The sequence below is a fragment of the Tamandua tetradactyla genome, chromosome X (assembly GCF_023851605.1).
Source record: "Tamandua tetradactyla isolate mTamTet1 chromosome X, mTamTet1.pri, whole genome shotgun sequence".
Classification (NCBI taxonomy): domain Eukaryota; kingdom Metazoa; phylum Chordata; class Mammalia; order Pilosa; family Myrmecophagidae; genus Tamandua; species Tamandua tetradactyla.
Window position 1 is genome coordinate 41715395 of NC_135353.1, and position 18862 is coordinate 41734256.

General features: G+C 38.6%; 2 protein-coding genes across 4 annotated transcripts in view; one reads left to right on the top strand and one right to left on the bottom strand.

Moving 5' to 3' along the window:
• Positions 1 to 6920, bottom strand: part of XIAP (X-linked inhibitor of apoptosis) — a 50645-nt gene extending 43725 nt beyond the window's left edge. Inside the window, exons 1-3 of one of the 3 annotated variants that reach the window (XM_077146637.1) lie at positions 6755 to 6920; positions 6343 to 6468; positions 5841 to 5993 (exon numbers count right to left, since the gene is read on the bottom strand). The gene's annotated coding sequence lies outside the window, so the exon portion shown is untranslated. Of the gene's footprint in view, positions 1 to 5840; positions 5994 to 6342; positions 6491 to 6754 lie in introns of those variants that run through there. The other 2 variants (XM_077146638.1, XM_077146639.1) reach the window with 2 other exon arrangements.
• LOC143671470 (uncharacterized) overlaps positions 6042 to 18862 on the top strand; it is a 132790-nt gene continuing 119969 nt past the window's right edge. Inside the window, exons 1-2 of the mRNA XM_077146641.1 lie at positions 6042 to 6204; positions 6457 to 6694. The gene's annotated coding sequence lies outside the window, so the exon portion shown is untranslated. The remainder of the gene's footprint in view (positions 6205 to 6456; positions 6695 to 18862) is intronic.

The following is an 18862-nucleotide window of genomic DNA, read 5'->3' on the forward strand; positions in this document are numbered from 1 at the left end:
GCAATATTCACGATTGCCAAAAGATGGAAACAATCCAAGTGCCCATCAACAGACGAGTGGATTAACAAAATGTGGTACATACATACGATGGAATATGACACAGCAATAAGATGGAATGATGTCCTGAAGCACATGACAAAATGGATGAGTGAAATAAGCTAGACACAAAAAGACAGGTACTGTATGATTCCACTTTTATGACTGTGGTCAAGGTAAAATCAGAGGCTTATAATACAGCATATAGGGGACCTAGAGATACATGGAAGCTTGAGATGGGTGAATGGTTAGCTAATGAGGTTGAACTAAATTGTAAGGGAACAGAGAGAAAAGGTGGTTCACTAGTGGGTCTGTAAGTAATATTACTATATTGAACGTGAACATGATTGAAAGGGGTTGTATAGACTCATATGTCCCATGAATTACCACTACAAATACAAATAAGTTCTTGTATGAACTACAGTAAAGTCATGAATTTTGTACAAAGAGTGTATAATTTTGGGGGAAAGGGGGAAAACTGCTATTGCATGCTACAGGCTATGTTTAATAGGAAAATACCAACAGTGCCTCAGCAATACGAGGGGTACATAATGGGGAGAGGGACAAGAGGTAGAGGGAGGTTTTGATTTTCTATTTGGTGAAGGTAAGTTTATTGGCTATCTTTCTCTTGGGAACAATGAAATTATCTAAAATTGAGAGTGTTTATGGACTGTTGACTTTGGACATTATATATGAGGCCCCAAAGATGGAGGTGGCTGAAAGAGGCACTGATGGAGAAGCAGATTGGCAAACGATGTAAACATATGATCGAACACAGTGTTGCTACACAAACCTCCAGATGGGTCCCCGGACCAGGTAAGTCCTGAAATGCAGAGGGGCTAGTCTCTCCAGAATATCAACTAGTTCCATTCCCCTATCCCATATTATTGACAGCCCCTTCCAACATGAGAAAGTTAGAATGGCTATACCCAAATACCCCTAAAGAGTGAGAGAAAGATCAAAGGTGATGGTGGAGTTATACATAGAAGGTCGGCTTTAACAAATGCGTATCAGTGCTGAATCATTACACTGATATTTCTTTTAGCCTCCAGTACTTTAGTGCAGCTAGAAATAAAAACCTAAAATTATGGAACTATAACCCACACCGAACTGAAATATGTTCTGCAACGAATTGTTGTGACGTACTTTGAACTTTATTGCTCTTTTATGTAAATATTATATAAAGAGAAGGAGGAGTATAACAGAGAAGATAAGATTTAACAAATGAGTATGACTGCTGAATCATTATACTGATATTACTATTGGTCTCCAGTGTCTTGAACTGCTAGAAGAAAAAATGAAAAATAATGGAACTGTAACCCATGCCAAACTTTAAAATCTGCGCTATAACTAATTATTAAAATGTACTTGGAAATTTATTGTTTTGTATATATGTTATATTTCACACACACACACACACACACACACACACAAAGACAATTGAATAGGCTACCACAGAATTAAGAATCAACTATGGTAACAAAGGTAGTCATATAATATAATTTACTTGCTTAAGAAATAAGGAAATAACCATTTATCAAAAGCTTATTTCACATAAAGCACTGTGCTAGGTGCTTTTACATGACACCACATCTTATTCTGACACCTTCAGGCAAGTATTCTCACACATGTCCTTTTTTTGTTTAACGTGAGGTCGAAATTTAAACATTGGCTTTGATGTGTTTCCACAGCTCATCCTCTCTTCTTTTACCATATTACCTCCGATAATAAATAAAATATGTAACAATTAAAATTTACAATTTAGATATTTTCATATGTGGCATCTAATTAAACCTACAAACCATATCACAGTCCCCATTTAAAATATGGGAATACCGTGCTTTTGACTGGTTGTTACTCATCAAAGATCATGAGAGCAGTAAGTGACAGTCAAAAATGAAACCCAGTGATCACAACTGACATAGGTCTAAGGAAACTACCATTATTACTGGCAGAAGGGGTAGTCTGGCAAGGTACCAGAAAATGTTAAGTTATCTGCCTTTTCAAGGCTTGAAAAATTAGCTAGAGCCATAGAAAGGTAAATCACATAAAAATGTCTACTGAGACCTGTTGAGGTCAACAAAGTTATTACAGGAATAAGTATAAACATTTAAACCACATAAGTAATACTAGCTTTGCCAGTTTAGGAAATCAGCCTTAACTCACTCAGTTCTACCTGTCTGGCCAACTGAGTTCAAGGTATTCCCAGTCTGTACAGGTAAACCTCATTTTTCACCACAATTCATAACGTTGAAAATACATTACAAAAGCAGATCATGGCAAGGTGAACCACATGTATCCTTAATAAGGATTGAGTACCAAATTATACCAACATCAAATATCAAAATGTATCAAACAGCAGAGCTACAACTACACAACATTTAAAATAAAATAATAAAAGTACATTCCATGTCCTACAACATAGACATAAGATGTTGAAGTGGCACTTTGGAAAATGCTTTTTAAGGCTGATATAAACAACGAAATACTTTGAGCACCTTATACTTTGAGCTGAGCTCTAAGATCAATATATCGACAGTGACTGGCATGTAGTAAGTTGCTATCATGTAAATATTTGTTGACCAAATTCCTCTACTTGTTTTAAAGAAATTTATTGGTTGACAAAGGAAGAATTAAAACTTCCAAGCCCTTCTATAAATAACCTTAAAAAGACCTTTCTAAATCTGAGAAATCAAGCAAAACAGTGTTGATATTGTGTCTAACAAAAATTTGAGGCCAAATTTATCAGTTACATGTTTTATTTGGCTCTTATTTTACTTAATAGTCTTTTGTCCTCAACATCTTTCGCCTTAGATTCTCAATTTATTCAAAGCTAATTTTGATCAAATTGGTCAATTTTGACCAAAATAATAACTTCGAGAAATAAGCATTTAAGAAACCTTCATCTTTTAAAATAAAGCATGCAATGGAAGAAAACCATGAGTATTAGAATCAGGGAAACCTGGATTCAAATTGTATCTGTGTAATATAATAGCTATATGGGCCTTATGCAACTTACTTAACCTTCTGAGCTTCCACAAATTTTCTCTACTCTGTGATTTAGCACATGACATTTTTAAATAAATGAAAAGAAACAAAAAACATCCATTATTAAGGTTTGTACCGCCACCTTGTTCTTTATTTCTGGTCCCTTTTAAGATATTTACTCCAAATAGACTTGGGATTGTTATATGGGATTTTTTCTTTTTTGCTTCAAAAAATCTAAAGTAATTGGTTAAAAAACAAAAAACAACTATTTATAATGGGCTTTGAATCCTTGGTACCAACAAGTCCAAACCTGTTTTTTACAGCTGAAGAAACTAAGACATACCATAATATTCAAAATAAATAAAAACTATATTTTCAAAGATTTTTCAATGCAATAGGAAGTGTTCAATAAAGAATTTTGAAAAGGATTAAAAACAATCTATGTTCATCATGATCCTAAATGAAAAGTTATATACCAGAATGGAATGGGGTTGATTAATATCTTTTTTATACTATTCTGCATTTTTCATTCTCTATTTCCTATAATAAGCGCATTTTTTATAACTTAAAATATCCAAAATACCCTTCTTCATGTTTTGAAATTAACAGAATAAATATATCAAAAAAGTTCTGAAAAAGAAAAGAAGTACAGAGGCACTGAGAAGTTTAGTGACTTGCTCTCATCTCACAGCTAACTGAAAACAAAGCCAAGACAAGAACCCAGATTGTACTGTACCCAATACAGGGTTCTTTTCACTCTACCACATGACCTCTAAGACACAAAACTGATAATTCTTCAATTCAATACTAAATTTTTTTGTATTTTACCACTACTGCTTTTGTCTCTTTAATGATCTCAAACAACGTAACAGTTTACATTTTATAATACTGTTACCCCAGATTATATAAAATAAGATTAAACTTTAGGATCGACAGTTCCTTATAATCTCCCCGCCTCAAAAGAACCAGGCTTTTTTTTGCTTTACTCTTCTATTTTGTTTTACTCTTCTTTAGAACACTAACACATAGTACAATACCTGGCACACAATAGGTGTTCAGTATTTATTTTGTAAGCCAAGCTTTTCCCTGAGCTACTACTAGCTAGAAGACTTAAATATTAGACAAAACAAAAACAGTAAAATCTCATCATTTTACATTTGTGGTCTTAAGCATTTACAATGTAGACAAAGGATTTATTAATTAAAGCGTACAACCAAATTTAAGGGGAACATTTATGTTACTAAAATATTTCAAGTACTATTCAAATTATCTAGTACATTAATTACAATTCCTATCTACTGAAATGGGTCTAACTGACCTTTATTGAGCATTGCTTTGTCAGCCTAGTTGGAGTCATCAAATGCAATAGAAAGCAATAAGATCAGAGGTGTACTATAAAGGACACTGGACTAGGACCTAGACTACAGCCCAGGCTCTGCTAATAATCAGATATATAACCTTGGGCAGTTCACTTTCTCATTTTTGGGTCTTAACTTATTTGTTAAAACAAGAGAGCTGAACTACTCCCAGGGACCTTTCCAATGTAATTTTTAAATGATTCTTATCTATAAATATTCTAATTTGATTTTCTGATAATGTTATGTTGTTTGATGATCAAGAAACATCACATTTTCTAAAACCAAGTAAAGTCTAGCAACAAATTACTTTTACTATCTTACATCAAGAGCAATAGGAGAAAACCAAAGGAGTAACATGAGCATAATAATCAAGCCTGCCTTGCCGTTTGGGGATACATGAGCCACATTGGATTTTACAACACAAATCACTGATACACACATATACATAAATATACATATATAGAGACACGTACCATTGAAATGTATTATTTATGTTGATTAACCTATGTATGTGTGAACTTTAAAACTTGATTTTAATTATAAAATTAATACTTGATAAAGGTTAAGAAATCAAAACAGTACATTAGGCCATCCATTTAGGAGTGGAAGTGCAATGCAAGTCTTCCACTCCTCCCACCCTTGACGTGTAGCAACTATTGTTAACATTTGTTTGTGTATCCTTCAAGAAATTATCCTAACAAATACATGTATACATGTTTGTGTATGTGTATAAAATGTTTTTAAACTAAACCGTTGCCCCTTCTTGAATGATGGGGAAAAAAAACACGCACAGGCTTGAGACTGTTTTGAAAGAAGAACTGCTAAGAGCTAGGCAGTCGCTGGCAACAAGAAGTATTCTCTTCAGAAATGTGTACTGAATTGAACACATTTCATTTTCGTGCCTGCAGGATATGTGGGGAAGTTGCACAGAAAGAACCATAGGCAAAGAGCCAGAAACCTGAGTTCTAATCTAAGTCGTGGAGAGCCAATGGGTAAATCATGAAATCGCCTCAGATTCCGGTTTTGTAAAAACGTAACAGAGCTGGGCTAAGATCCCTTCCAATTTTAAAATGCTATAATTCTAAGATGGCCGTCTGTAACAGTGTTCTTTTGAACTGATTTCAACAAATGTTATTAAGAAGGAGAAAGAAACAGTATAGCAACGTTTACTGTTACAAAAGTAAATTTCTCTGAGTCCTTAACTATCAAGCTGTGGTTGTGACAGAACTAGTGATATAACTGTATTTGAAAGCAAAGTAGTAGGTTATTAAAACCTGATAGGTTTTTTTTACAAAGATTTGACGTTTGTTTTCTTTTTTTTTTTTTTTTGGAGGTGGGGAGGACCATTGCTTATTTTTAGCAATAACCACCACCCCTATCCCCCAAAGAAAAAAGCTCCGTGCACTATTAAGAAAAAATAATGAAACTGAAGTTAAATTGACATTTTGTTTTACTCACAGAATATGCTGGAGCGGTGACTTGGGCACCAATGATTAGAATTACTAGCTAATTTTCTTTTCCGGAAGCTCTTTGGCCCCTATTATTTCTGTTTCACACGCCCTGGCCAGACACATTCCACAGGCATCAGGTGGGGGGACTTGCGGGAAATCCCTTTGATCATAAAAAAAAGTTCTTTAGCAGTCACGGGGTTCAGGGAGGCAGCGCCGCCGGCCTGAAGCTATACACGTTCGCCTTCCTTTGGCCAGTTCCTGGACTGCTGCCTTCCCGCCTTCCCGCCCTCCCCGTCAAGTTCGCTGCCTTCCCGCCCTCCTCCGCAAGGCCCAGTCGGAGGTGGGGAGGAGGGGAGGAGGGGAGGAAGGAGGTGAGCAGGAGGGGAGGAGGGGAGGAGGGGAGGAAGGGGGTGGGCAGGAGGGGAGAAGGGGAGGAAGGGGGTGGGGAGGAGGGGGGAGGGGAGGAGGGGAGGCTAGTGGAGAGGGAAACCCGCAAAGGCAGTACTCACCCGGCCTGGAGCGCCAGTCACGACCGCCTGCGGCACCCAGGGAGGTCCTGAGGGGAGGATCCCTAGGAGGGGCACCACCAGTCCCAATATGGAAATGCCAACTCTGTTCTGCAGCCAGGCCTGGGCCTAGGAGAAGGAAACGGAAGTCTCTCCGTCTCCCTCAACCGCATCCACCAACCGGCCCATCCCCCGGAGGAACCCGAGTCGGAGAGTCCAAAGTGCGTCCACGTCAGAGCATCAAAGAAACACTGGGCGTGGTCCAGCGGTCTCAAGGTCCGAGCCCCACTGACGGGGCCCCGGCAGCCAGTCCTTCCTGCCCGCCGCACCCCAAAAACTCCCGCCCCCGTGGAAGGTCAGCCTCCCGCCCTGTAAAGCCCCTCCTTCTTCCCCCCTCCGCCATTTTTCAACTTACACACTCGGGCTGAGGTGACCTTCGATTAGCGCCGCGCCCACGCGGGGCGCCAACACGGTCACGACACTTCCCTGAGTGGTAAGAGCAGCCAGAAAAAAAATATCGCCCAGTCTCGGCTCCGACCCCAGCTGGGAACGGGAGCCTGACGAACCTGGCGCACATGCGCAGTGGGTACCGCGCGGTGCCCGCCCCCTAGTTTAAGCGTTTCCTGCTTTAGCCTACAGGATGTTTTATTTCCCACGGTTTTTACCTGCCGGGCTCTAGGGTTAAGGAGTAGCCGAATAGAGATAAAGTAATGGACAAGGAATACGGAGAAGGGAGAGAACGTGTCTAATTCTTACTATAGACCAGATGCTGTGCTATATATATGTTCTTGTCATTTTGACAAACCTATGAGGTAGGCACTCTCTTACTAAATCCATTTTACAGAAGAAACTGAGACCCAGAGAGGCAAACTATCCCAATATCGCTCAGTAAATAAAAGAGAGAGCTACTATTAGGATAAGCTCTGTTTCCAAGAAGGGAAGAATGAGAAGAATAAGAAAGGGAGACATTCATTAAGAGAGAGAGAGAAGAAAATAATTTAGGAGGTGAATGGAAAATGAACAGGGGAATAAGAAAGCAGAAGGAAGCAGAAGGAGGGGAAACAAAGGAAGTGTAAGTACATAATGTGCTGATCATACCCTGGATTTATTTCAAATATGCTGTAGGATTGTCAGACCTACATCTGAATTTTTCTTTCAAGAACTCAGGCTCTCTAACAGGCTAGTGTGTTGAGATAATAATTTCTGAACCAGGATATTTAATGTCATGGAAAATATCAAAAGTATCGCCAGCATCCTCAAATGATGCTGTCTCCAATGAAAAGCAGACTTGGAGGGAGGAGAAGAAATAATTTTCTTTTTGGTTCTTGGGCTTTTGCTACAGTTGATATTATTCTTTCTGATCCTCTCCCACTGTCACAGCCCTGGTAGTCTCACATCTGACTTAGTGCAGTAATAGTAATTGCATGCACATGTTTATCTCATTTAATTCTCACAGCAATCTAATGAAGTATAACTATCATTACCCCATTGTACAGATAAGAAAACTGAGGTTTAAAGATATTAAGTGACATACTGAAGGTCACACTGCTAGTATGTACGGGAACTGGCCCAACAATTTTAAACCCAGATCTGTCTGATTACAGGTGTATCTAACCGTTACCCAGTCTCCTGACTTCTCTGTCCCTGGACTGGTCCCCCCAATTCGGCTTGCAAAAGGCCCTTTGAGCTAAACTCTTCAATACTTCTGCTTCCAGGATAATGTTAAAACTGCTCAGCCTCATTTTCACTCTCCCCTTGGGCACCCTACTGTTAGGCACGGAGTCATTAAGGAATCCACAGCAGACAGCCAGTGGAGGCTTAACAGATTTATTGAAGAGAGAGAAAGCAGAGAGAGTAGGTAGACAGGAGCCAGTGAAAGGAAAGAAAAATGGCTGGCCCTCTTTGTTCTGGGAGCTGTATTATAAAGGGAAAGTGATGCCAGGAGAGGGGAAGGGTGCCCACTAGGTGGTGTGTGGTCCCTTGATTGGATGGGGGCTTGTTGACTTAGGGTATCATAGATTACTAAGGTATTCTCCTTTGATGTACAACTGCATGTATTGGGCAGGGTGAGGTGCTGGTAGAGGAGGGTGTTATTAACAGAAACAGATTATGACTGTATTTCTAGTTATCTGGAATGTCTTCATTTGCCTGTAGAATACAATCCCAGCCAGTATGGTAATTGGTTCATATCTGGATCCTTGGACTTCCAAGGATGCTGAGGAGGGGGGCTGAAGGGGCTCTGTGTCAAGAATTCCTTTTGCTCTTAGAATTTTTTTTCTGGGACCTAATACCTTCCTTATCTTCCAATAAAACAAAACTACTCAATGTCTCCTAGCCCATCCCCTGCTTTCCTATCTTCCATTAATTTGTTCAAACTTATCCCTCTGCCTAGATGAAAAGACTGCCCCTATGCAAAGCCTTCTCTAGGTGTCTTAGCTGAAGGTTATCTCTTCCACCTCTGAACTCTCTTGGCGCTTGAATTTGTGCCTTTGTTATGAAGCACAGTGCTTTCTCTCATGCAGTATAGCTACTTGTTTACAGTTCTACAGGTTCTATAGTTCTAATGCCATGAAAATCTCCAAATTAAAGCAAGTCTATACAAATGTCCAAACCAAGGCACTATCAAGAGGTTACTGTCACTCAAGAAAGGCCGAAGAGTTCAGTGTTTCTCTTTCAATTGGGAAGGCACGTGGCCAACCTGTAGACAGCCTGCTAGCTTTCTCTTGAGGCTTCTTGCTGCATGAAGCTCTGTGGGAGAAGTTTTCCTTCTTCAGCTCCAAAGTTTGCTGGCTGGTGGACTCTGCTTCTTGTGGCCATGTCGTTCTAAAGCTTTCTCCAAAATGCTTCCTCTTTTAAAGGATTCCAGTAACCTAATCAAGACCAATGTAGAAGGGGTGGAAGCATGTCTCCATCTAATCAGATTTAATACCCACATCTTCATGGAGATAACCTAAACAAGTTTCCAACCTATAGTACTGAATAGGATTTAGAAGAAACTGTTGCTTCCACAAGATTGGCGAAGATTAAAACATGGCTTTTCTGGGGTACATAAATCCTTTCAAACTGGCACAGTATCTCTGCACATAAAATACCCCAGGTATATCTGTCTTTGCTGTTCATATCTGTAAATTAATAGTTCACCCAACATGCATTTACTGAGGCTCTGGCATGTTCATGAAATTTGTATTCACTCTTTTTAAAAAAAAATCAGCAAATTTGAGCACCTACTCTGTGCCAGACACTGTTCTAATCACTCAGAATTTGTCAATGAGCAAAACAAAGATCCCTGTCTTCTTGGAGTTTATATTCTAGCAGGTGTAGAGGGAACAGAAAGACAATAAATAAATACAATAATTAAATAAATTATATTCATGTTAAAAGTGATAGACGTCATGGAGAAAAGAAAAATTAGAGTGTGGAAGGAAGACTGGAAATACTGACAGAAGGAGTTGTAATTTTAAATATGGTGGTTGGGGTAGGCCTTATTGAGACACTGACATTTTAGCTGAAAAGACATGGAGGAGGTGAAGGACAAACCATAGCACTATCTGGGGAAAGTGTTCCAGGCAGAGTGAACAGCGAATGCAAAGGCAGGAGAGCTAAAGGAACAAGGAAGAGAGTAGCAAATGAGGACATAAAGGTAAAAAGGGATCAAGATTGTACAGGGCCTCTGTATTAGTTATCCACTGCCATGTAACAAAATGTCCTAAAATTTAGTGATTCAGGAGTAGCTTAACTGGGTGATTCTGACTCTTGGTCACAAGAAATTACAGTCATCTGAAACATGTGGCTGAAAGACCTTTTCCGAAGGTGGCTCATTCACATGGTTAGCTTGCTGGTGCTGGCCATAGTAGGGAGAAGTGAGGGAGAGGATTTAGTTTCTCTCCCTGGGAGCCTCCTTATCTGCTTTTGTAGTATTTTTAAGATAAGATGGCTAGTTTCCTCCAGAGCAAGCAATCCAAAGGAGAGCAAGCAGAAGGCACAATTCCTTTTACTATCTAAACTTGTAAGTTATATGCCATCACTTCCACCGTATCCTACTGGTCACACTTTCAGCCCTGGTTCAGTATAGAAGGGAACTATGCAAGGTTGTGAATAGCAAGAAGCAAAGATCATCAGGGGTCATCTTGATGGCCGGCCACCACAGTTTTGCAAACCATTATAAATCTGTGACATTTACTTTGAGTGAAATGGGGAGCCATTGAAGGGATTTCAGTAGAGAAATGACAATGATCTGACTTGCATTTTATTAGGATAGCTCTGGCTACTGTGTGAGTAGACTGGAGAGGGCCGTGGGTGGAAGCTGGGTGACCAGTGAATAGGCTATTACAGTCATCCAAGAGAGAGTTGGACTACAGTTGTAGTGGTGGAGTTGGTGAGAATTGGTGGTATTCTGGATGTATTTTGAAGATAGAGGTGACATGATTTGCGATGGATTGCATGTGGGGTATAAGAAGGAGGAATTAAAAATGACTAGAAGGGTCTTGGAGGAATTAAAAAATGAGTTAGACATCAGTCTTGTCATAAATGAGCTTACAACAGAGGGATCACTATCTTCTTTGTATAGTATAACAGGTATACAAAGCAAAGAAATAAAAAAGCAATAATTTTCAAAGCACTTTTCAACAAGTGGTTATAGGAGAGATCCCAGAGTTTGTAATGAGCTACCATACAATCCTCTCATATTTTTCCTTCTAGCTCCTCCAGAATATAGGAGGCTAGAGGGCTTAAATATTTTTTTATCCTCATATTCAACTTTTTTCCTTCTTTTTTGTGAAAAATAACTTATATACAAAAAAAGCTATAAATTTCAAAACACAGCACCACAATTAGTTCTGGAACATATTTCAGAATTTGACATGGGTTACAATTTCACAATTTTAGGTTTTTACTTCTATCTGTTCTAAAATGCTGGAGGCTCAAAGAGATATCAATTTAATGAGTCAGCATTCAGATTCATTTGTTAAATCCTGTCTTCTATGTATAATTCCACCATCACCTTTGGTCTTTCCATACCTCTCTCTAGGGGTGTTTGGGCTATGGCATTTCTAATTTTTTGGTATTGGAAGGGTCTGTCACTAATATGGGGTAGGGAGTGGAACTATCTGATGTTCTGGAGAGGCTGGGCTAGGTTTCATGACTTATCTGGACCAGGGACCCGTCTGAAGGTTGTAGATTTCTGGGAATTTAATCTAGTGCCTGGAACCCTTGTAGAATCTTATATATTGCCGTAAGTATTCCTTAGGATTGGCTGGAATGGCCCTGGCTGGGGGTTGGCAGATTACGAGAGGTAGCAAGGTCTAACTGAAGTTTGCCTAAGAACAACCCCCAGAGTTGCCTCTCGACTCTATTTGAACTCTCTCTGCCACTGACACTTTGTTATTTAAACTTCTTTTCTCCCTTTTGGTCAGGATGGGATTGTTGATCCCATGGTACCAGGTCTAAATTCATCCTTGCGAGTCATCTCCCATATCGCCAGAGAGACTTTCAAGCCTGGATGTCTTCTCCCACGTAGGAAGAGGGCAGTGATTTCACTTGCACAGTTGGGATTAAAGAGACTAAGGCCACATATGAGCAACAAGAGATCCTCCAGAAGTAACTCTTAGGCATGCCTATAGATAGCGTAAGCTTCTCTGCTACCTACCTAACCTTCACAAGAGTAATCCTCATGATCAAGGACATGGCCTATTGATTTGGGTGTCCCTAAAATTTGACACAATATCTGGGGTATCCCTGATGGTAAAGTTTAATAGTCCCATAATTTTTCTCCCCTCCCTCAGGGGGCTTTGCCAATACTTTTTTATTATCTGCTTAATATAGTATAGGATGTTTCCAGGCGTTACAATAATCTATACAAGATTAAAGGACCTCTTTCTTATTATGTGCCCCCTGTTTCGATTGTGCAAAAGAGCTATACAGATAAGTTGAATTAGATTATGCACTACAGAGAATTTCAGTTCCAGATCAAATAAAACTTTCTTCCATTGGTCTCAAAGAGTATGTGTGGTACCAAAATATAGACACTGTCTTCCTGACCCCTATGTTCTGAATTACTTTAATCCCAACCTGTTTGGCTTCATTCGTATCTCTAAATATAAGGTCATATATATAAAACAGCCTCTCAAAATCCAGAAATAATAATCACCACACCAGACTTAATGTGTCTGCTCTAAAAGCTTACAATCTAGGCCCCAGTTTCCTTATAAGCATTTTATAAAGGTAGCCATTCCATTGATGTTTTTTTGTTTCTGGCTTATCTTGTCTCACCAAATGCCCCACATGTTCATTCACATTGTTGCATGCCTCATGACTTGGTTCTTTTTTCTAGCAACATAATCTATATTTATAAGTATTCACCATTGTTCGCCAATCTACTCCTCCGTCAGTGCATCCTTCAGCCACCTGCATTCATCAGGCATCATGTAGAAGGCCCAAAGTCCACAGTCCATCAACATTCTCAATTTTAGATACTTTCATTGTTCCCAAGAGAAAGGAAAACAATAAACACACCCTCACCAAATAGGAAATCTAATCTTCCTCTTGACTCTTGTCCCTCCTGCCATTGTTTACCTCTGCTCTTGCTGTGGTAGTGGTAATGGTTTCCTTTTGAACATAGCTCATAGCATACAATAGCAGTTTTCCACCTGTACCCTGGACTTAAAAACACTCTTTATAAAATAATTATAACTTTGAAGTAATTATTTCAAGAAATTCATATTTCTAGTGTGTATCAGTGGGACACATAGGTCTATATAACCCTTTTTAATCTCGTTCATCTTCAGTATGGTAATATTACTTATAGACCCACTAGAGAATCACGTTCACTTCTATCTGCTCCCTTACATTGGAGTTTAACTTATTAGCTAACGGTTTACCCATCTTAGCTTCTATGTATCTCTAAATCCCCTATATTTTGTATTATAAGCCTCGATTATACCTTTATGTTGGTCACAGAAGTGAAATGATATGTCTGGCTAATTTCGCTCAGCATTATGTCCTCAAGGCTCATTCATCTTCTCATGTGCTTTAGGAAGGCATTTTGTCTTACTGCTGCATAATGTTTCATTGTATGTATATACCACATTTTGTTGATCCAGTCCTCTGTTAATGGACATTTGGTTTGCTTCCATATTTTAGCAATTGTGAATAATGCTGCTATGAACATCGGTGTGCAAATGCTACTTTGTGTCATTGCTTTCAGTTCTTCAGGCTGTATACCAAGTAGTGTTATTGCTGGGTCATAGGGCAACTCAATATTTAGTTTCCTACGGAACTGCCAAATGGTCTTCCATAGTGGCTGTACCGTTATACATTCCCACCAGCAGTGCATAAGTGTCCCAGTTTCTCCACATCCTCTCCAATATTTATAGTTTCCTGTTTGTTTAATAGCAGCCCTTCTTATAGGTGTGAGGTGGTATCTCATGGTAGTCTTGATCTGCATTTCCCTTATAGCCAATAAAAATGAACATCTCTTCATGTGCTTTTGAGCTATCTGTATTTGCTCTTCAGAAAGATGCCTATTCATATCTTTAGTCTATTTTATAATTGGGTTTTTTGTTCTTTTGCTTTTGAGTTGTATGAGTTCTTTGTATCAAACTGGATATCAAACCTTTGTCCAATATGTGATTTCCAAATATTTTCTCCCATTGAGTTGGCTGCCTCTTCACCTTTTTGATAAAGTCTTTTGAGGTGCAGAAGCATTTGATTTTGATGTATTCCCATTCATCTATTTTTTCTTTCATTGCTTGTGCTTTGGGTGTAAAGTTTAGGAAACTGCCTCCTACTACTAGGTCTTGAAGATGTTTCTGTACGTTTTCTTCTAGAAGCTTTATGGCGCTAGTTCTTATATTTAGGTGTTTGATCCACTTTGAATTAATTTTTGTGTAAGGTGTAAGATAGGGGTCCTCTTGCATTCCCTTGGCTATTGATATCCATTTCTTCCATGCCCAATTATTGAAAAGACTGTTTTGTTGCAGTTCAGAGGATTTGGGGGCCTTGTCAAAAATCAGTGGACCAGGGTGGCAGGAGACCTGGGTTCGGTTCCCAGTGCCTGCCCATGTAAAAAAAAAAAAAGAAAGTCAGTGGACCATAGATTTGGTGGTGTATTTCTGCAGTATCGATTAGACACCATTGGTCAATGCTTCTATCTTTGTGCCAGTACCATTCTGTTTTGACCACTGTGGCTTTATGATAGATTTTGAAGTCAGGGAGTTTTAATCCTCCCAGTTTGTTCTTCCTTTTTAGAATGCTATTGGCTATTCCAGGTCTCTTTCCCTTCCAGATGAATTTGGTGGTTAGATTTTATAAATCTTCCAAGTAGGTTGTTGGAATTTTGGTTGGTACTGTGTTGAATCTGTAGATGAAATGGGGGAGAATTGACACCTTAACTATATTTAGTCTTCCTATCCATGATCAGGGAATGTCTTTCCACCTATTTAGATCTCCTTTGATTACTTTTAGCAATGTTATGTAGTTTTCTGTGTACAAGTCCTGTACATCCCTAGTTAATTTCATTCTAAAGTACTTGATCCTTTTAGTTACCATTTTGAATGGAATTTTTTCCTTAACTGACTCGTCAGCTAGGTCATTGCTTGTTTATAGAAATGTACTCATTTTTGCACATTAATTTTATATCCTGCCATCTTTTGGAATTTGTTTATTAGCTCAAGTAACTTTGCTGTAGAATTCTCAGAATCTTCCAAGTATAGTATCATATCATCTGCAAATAATGAGAGTTGTACTTCTTCCTTTCCAATTTGGATGCCCTTTATTTCTTTGTCCTGCCTGATTGCTCTAGCTAGAACTTCTAACACGATGTGGAATAGTGGTGACAGTGGGCATCCTTGTCTTGTTCCTGATCTTAGAGGAAAGCTTTCAGTCTCTCTCCATTGAGTACAATGCTGGCTATTGGTTTTTCATATATTCCCTTTATCATATTGCAGTGGTTACCTTTGATTCCTACCTTTTGAAATGTTTTTATCAGAAAAGGATGCTGAATTTTGTCGAATGCTTTTTCAGCATCAATCGAGATGATCATGTGATTTTTCCCTTTGGATTTGTTAATGTGCTGTATTACGTTAATTGATTTTCTTGTGTTGAACCATCCTTGCATTCCTGGTGTAAACCCTACTTGGTCATGGTGTATAATTCTTTTGATGTGCTGTTGGATTCAATTTGCTAATATTTTAATGAGAATTTTTGCATCTATGTTCATTAGAGAGATTGGCTTGTAGTTTTCCTTTCTTATAGCATTTTTACTCGGTTTTGGTATTAAAATGACATTAGCTTCATAAAATGAGTTAGCTAGAGTTCCTTTTTCCTCAATTGTTTGGAAAAATTTGAGCAGAATTGGTGTTAGTTCTTTATTGAATGTTTGATAAATTCCTCTGTGAGGCCATCTGGCCCAGTGTTTTACTTTGTAGGAAGATTTTTGATGACTGATTGAATTTCTTTCCTTATGATGGGTTTATTGAGATCCTGTATTTTGTCCTGAGTCAGTGTAGCTTGTTTGTGTGTCTCCAGGAATTTGTCCATTTCATCTGAGTTCTCTAGTTTGTTAGTGCATAGTTATTTATAGCATCCTTTTATGACTTCTTTCATTTCTTCAGAGTCTGTAGTAATGCACCCCTTCTCATTTCTAATTTTATTTGCATCCTCTTTCTTTTTTTCTTTTTCAGTCTTGCTGTTGGCCCATCAATTTTATTAACTTTCTCAAATAATTGACTTTTGGTTTTATTGATTCTTCCTATTGTTCTTTTGTTCTCCCATTCATTTATCTCTGCTTTAATCTTTGTTGTTTGGAGTTAGTTTGCTGTTCTTTCTCAAGTTCCTCTAGGTATGCTGTTAAATCCTTGAATTTTTATTTTTCTTGTTTTTTATTATAGGCATTTAAGGCAATAAATTTCCCTCTCAGCACAGCCTTTGCTGCATCCCATAAGTTCTGATACATTGTATTCCCATTTTTATTCATCTCCAGATACCTACTGATTTCTCCAGCAATTTCTTCTTTGACCCACTGGTTGTTTAAGAAAGTATTATTTAATCTCCAATAACTTGTGAATGTTCTCATTCTTTGGTGGTTATTAAGATCCAGCTTCATCCCATTGTGAGCAGAGAAAGTGCTTTGAATAATCTAAATGTTTTTAAATTTATAAAGACCTGCTTTGTGCCCCCAGCATATGGTCTATCTTGGAGAATGTTCCATGAGCACTAGAAAAGAATGTATAACATTTATGCTTTGGGGTGCAATGACCTGTATATATTTGTTAGGTCTAATTCATTTATCAAGTTATTTAACTTCTCTATTTCCTTGTTGGTCTTCTCTCTGGTTGTTCTATCTATAGAGGAGAGTGGTGTATTGAAGTCTCCTACTATAATTGTTGAAACATCTGTTGCTCCCTTCAGTTTTGCCAATGTCTGTCTCATGTACTCTGGAGCTCCTTGATTGGGAGCATAAACATTTATGATTGTTGTATCTTCTTGGTGAAGTGACCCCTTAATTAGTATATAGTGTTCTTCTTCGTCTCTTATGATTTCTTTACATTTAAAGTCTATTTTGTCTGATATTTATATAGTTACTCCCATTTTCTTTTGATTACAGCTTGCTTGGAAAATCTTTTTCCATCCTTTCACTTTCAATCTATTTGTATCCTTGTGTCTAAGATGATTCTCTTGTAAGCAGCATATAGCTGGATTATATTTCTTAATCCATTCTGCTAATCTGTATCTTTTAATTGGTAAGTTTAGTCAGTTAACATTCAAAGTCATTACTGAAAAGGCATTTCTTGATTTCATCATTTTATCTTCTAAATTTTATTTGTCATAGCTGTATATTCTTTTCTCTCTTTCCCTTTGTATTCTTTAAATACCCTTAGTGGTATTCTTCAATTCTGTTCCCTCTTCCAAATCTCCCTCTCCTGTCTTTTTTTTTTTCAGCCAGCAGAACTCCTTTTATTTAAAAAAATTTTTTTTTAGAACTCCTTTTAGTATTTTTTGTAGTGCCAGTCTCTTGTTGACAAATTCTTTCAGGACTGCTTTGTCTGTGAAAACTTTAACCTCTCCCTCAATTTTAAGGACAGTTTGCCTGGGTACAGAATTCTTGGCTGGAAGTCTTTCTCTTTCAGGACCTTGAATATATCATACCACTGCCTACTTGCCTCCAGGGTGCTAATTGAGTAGTCTGAACTCAGTCTTATTTGGTTTCCCTTGTATGTAGTAAATTGTTTTTCTCTTGCCACAGTCAGGATTTTCTGCTTCTCTTCAACATTTGACAGACTGATTAGTTTATGCCTTGGGGAAGGTCTATTTGGATTTATTCTCTTTGGAGTTTTTTGGGCTTCTTTGACTTGTATATTTATGTCCTTTATGAGGATTGGTAAGTTTTCCCCCATTATATCCTCAACTACTCTTTCTAGCCCTTTACTCCTCTCTTCTCCTTCTGGGACACCAATGATTCTTATATTTGTGCGCTTTGTTTTGCCTATCATTTCCCTGAGTTCCAATTCAATTTTTTTCATCTTTTTTGCCATTTGCTGTTTTGAGTCTTCAAAATCAGTTATCCTGTCCTCTATATCATTTATTCTTTCTTCTGTCTCTTCAAATCTGGTATTGTGTGCCTCTAGTATGTTTTTTGTTTTTTTCAACAGACTCTTTTAATCTATGTGATATCTGCTATTTTCTATTTATTCTTTCAAATTCCTCTTTATGCTGTTCTACTGTCTTCTTAATCTCCTTTATGTCATTTGCTATCCCACTTATTTTATTAAGTAGAGTTGTATGAACATCTTTGATTAGTTGTTCCAACATCTGTGTCTCCTCTGGTGTTTTAATTTGGTCATTAGGCAGGGCTATCTTTGTCTGTATTGTGATATGCTTAGCGATCTTCTGCTGTCTTTGTGGCAAGTAAATATCTTGATTGATTTACTTTGAGCGTTGATTTCTTTCAGTAGTCTAAGGCCTTGTATTTGTGGGATGGTTGTATAGCAGGGAGCAGGGCACAAGCTGGGAAACTCAGTACAGTGATTTGTTTCAGGGCTGGTACTGATGCAGGTTAGGGATGTTACATTGATGCTTGTGAACGTGGGTGCCCAGCGGCCAGGGAGGATGTAGCTGTGCAGGTGCACTGGTCTGGGATGTGTAACCCTGATGTGCAATAATCTAAGGCATGGGGCCCTTTCTGCATATGCGTAGAGCTGTGGCAGCAGGTTGGCGTTATGACTTTGTGGACAGGGGACAAATATGACCCAGCTGTGCAGGTTGGCACTATCTCAGAGCTGTGAAGTGAGGCTGAGGACTGTGTGTATGTACTGTTTTAGGACTGCTATAACATGTGGTTCCCAGAGCTGAATGACGTGATTGGGGGCCCGTGTGCATGTGTGGGCTTGGGTGTGTGGTGAACTGATGCACAGAGCTTGGGGGGGTGGAGTGAGGCTGTGTGACACTATGAGTGGGGGGACAGCAGTAACCTATGTATGGAGTTTAGTGCCCACAGCCTTTAAAGGCTGGCAACAGCCTGGAGGAAACA